Raw genomic sequence first — 2,947 nt, forward strand, 5'->3', positions numbered from 1 at the left:
TGAAAAGATCCCTACAGATGTTCAATCTTCTTCTTCTTCTTTTTCACCATCTAGACACCATGAAAGGAAAGTTCTTTTTGTGTGTTTTCATGACTATTACCTTTTCTTACTTAATTAACATATGTAGGTGTGGGGGTGTTATCGGAAAATACGTTGCAGGGGAACTGAAGCCACCTTCTCTTGGTAAGTGGAAAAGTTTTTTATGTGATTATATATGTTGCAGATCAACCGAGTTGAATTTATTCACTGTAAATCATTTCTACATAGGGATATAAAGCCAGACAACTTCCTTATGAGTTTAGGGAGGTGTGCTAATCAGGTTTCATTCCATAATTTGTTCCATATTTCATTGTACATTTTGTTTTTTTTTATAGTTTTATACATAAAACATATATAAACCTACATGTTACAGGTCCATGCTATTGATTTCGGGCTAGCCAAGAAATATAGAGACTCTTCAACTCATCGGCACATTCCATATAGGTGAGTGAATTTTTTTTAAACTTTCATCAGCAATCTTTTATTCATAAAAAAGTGAACCCTAATCAATCTAAATTTTATATCTTATAAATTGCAGAGAGAACAAGAATTTGACAGGGACAGCTAGATATGCAAGCATGAACCCAAGCCTGATGGAACATAAGAGGTTAGTTTAATGTGAACTTATTGTATGTTTGATAGTTGTTGGGAAATGGGAATAATGATTGATGTAAAAACTGCAAATAATAACTAATCTTAGATGGGATGTCATATAGGTTTTGAATCTGAAGTAGAATAAGAAAATCACCATCTGAATCTATTTGTTTGTGTTGTAATCATAAAACATTTTTCAGGAAGTTGGCAAATTGAGAAAAAGAGAATGCATCATCTGTACTTTAAGGTATGGTGAAAATATTTAGAGAAGTTGCCATTTATCTTGATTGTCTTTGAATTTCAAAATTTGATGAGAATAGGGAATTTATACTTGTGGGTACTACTTTATTTTGATTGTTATAATTAAAGTATTAAAGAGGAAGCCGAGTAGTATAAGGTGGAGTTTGGATGAGCGTTTTACGACTTTTGTGTTATAATTAAAGTATTAAGGAGCTGTTTGGATGAGTGTTATAATTAAAGCATCAATACAATCCAAAAATCACCAAGATTTGCATCCTTGTGTTTTCATAGTATTTTCCTTGATCTGTTGTTTTATAGTTCTCATGTGTAATTATTTTTTTCCTTGATCTGTTGTTTTATAGTTCTCATGTGTAATTATTTTTTTCTCTCAGCTTCCTGCACCAAAGTGAGGTGAGATTGTTAGACAGATTGATGATCCACAAAGAACCAAGCTTCAGTTTCTTGGTAGGCTTCTATCACTTGAAATGGAAAAAATTCTTCCAAAATGAATAGGGGAAGTTCAAGTATGTACTTAATCACTTTTAGTTATCATCGCATCTTATTAAGTTGTATCTTATTAAATAAAGTTTTTTCATGGCAGGAATTCATTGTTATGTGCAAATTTGCTGTGGGCTTAAGCCGACAATTTAACAAATCGGTCATACCTTCTGAACGTAAGATCTATTCCCATTTCCTTTCATATTTCAAAAATAAAGAAAAATAACATTACAACCTTAATTGGTTACCTTCTATCTTATAAACTGTTAAATGTTGTTGTGTACGATGGAATGCATGCATTGCTCTAGTCTGCGGAAATGCTTTTATTTGGTAAGTGATACCTAAACCTTGAGAAATGTCAATCTTATCCTTGAAAACCTTAAAGGAAATAGTACATTTCAATAATTGCTCTAGTCTGCGGAAATGCTTCTCTCCCTCATTTACCGTACATTTCATTTGATGCCTACTACTGCACTTTTAATATAAGGGTAAAAAAAGTTTTATAAATCTCTTGTAGAGTTGTATTTTATGAGGAAAGATTCAAGAATGAAGAAAAGTAAGTAATCTTATGATATTGTGATTGTCCCTTTTTCTGGATCAGGTTTAATTTGGATTTCAAGCTCACCAACATCTCCAATTAATGAGGGATCTGTTACACTTAAGAATATCAGCTTATCAAGAGCATCACTTGCATTACTAAAAGAAGGTTTCTTGTTAGAACTTTTGTTTTTAAAAACGATAAAAGATGGAAATCAAGCATGAAACATGTAGACTGTAGAAATGTTTTTACATGTAAATTTATATATTGTAAGAAATAGAATTGTAAGACATTAAATTTTATGAAATGGATTATATTTTTTGTATATGATATTTTATTTTATATTGTGAGGCATTAAATGCAAATTTAATTTGAAAATTAGTAAATCTATAAAAAATAATTTTTTTTTTTAAATTTAAAATTATGATACGCAAACATGCGTGTCATCTTCATTCATGACATGGCCTTTCTTGACAGAGGCTTTCTTGATGCGCATTGCGTGTCATTAACACGCGCGTCGTAAGGTTACGACATGCGAATGCGTATCGTCTTCCTTTATGACAGGGTCTTCCTTGATACGCATTGCGTGTCGTAACCGCGCGTCGTAAATGCGCGTCGTCTATAGATGACGCGCAAAAGCGCGTCGCCTCTTTTTATGATAGTGCCTTCCTTGACACGCATTTGCGCGTCGTCTGAGCGTTTTACGACGCGCAATGAGCGTCGTAAAAGGCCTTTTTTCTAGTAGTGCGTCTCTAAGCACCGTATGTCCGTATCCAATCAACATATGAGTAATCAAGTATAATATAAATTGTCCGAGAACGGTGATGTTGAGATCATAATGGATTTTCCCATGAACATATCACAATATGTGTTTGACCTCAGTAAAGTGTATATCAGTAGGTGCTTGTAAATAATGGTTGATAGTGAGATATTTGAGAGCATGTACTAGCGAGCAATAGAACGTGGGATCCTTAAATGGGGAGCTAGATGTAGGGGTGGTAATTGATGACATGGCACGACAAAACTACACGACATGAA

The 2,947-nt window shown here is 33.3% G+C and overlaps 1 long non-coding RNA gene across 1 annotated transcript; it reads left to right on the forward strand.

Annotated features, from left to right (window-relative positions):
* On the forward strand, positions 1–647 carry LOC145014514 (uncharacterized). The gene is made up of 4 exons (XR_013665548.1): positions 1–183; positions 268–319; positions 413–483; positions 578–647. It is a non-coding gene; the product is annotated as an uncharacterized LOC145014514 (long non-coding RNA).
* Positions 648–2,947: the final 2,300 nt, after the last annotated feature.

This window comes from Lactuca saligna, chromosome 9, assembly GCF_052625555.1.
Source record: "Lactuca saligna cultivar CGN05327 chromosome 9, ASM5262555v1, whole genome shotgun sequence".
Classification (NCBI taxonomy): Eukaryota; Viridiplantae; Streptophyta; class Magnoliopsida; order Asterales; family Asteraceae; genus Lactuca; species Lactuca saligna.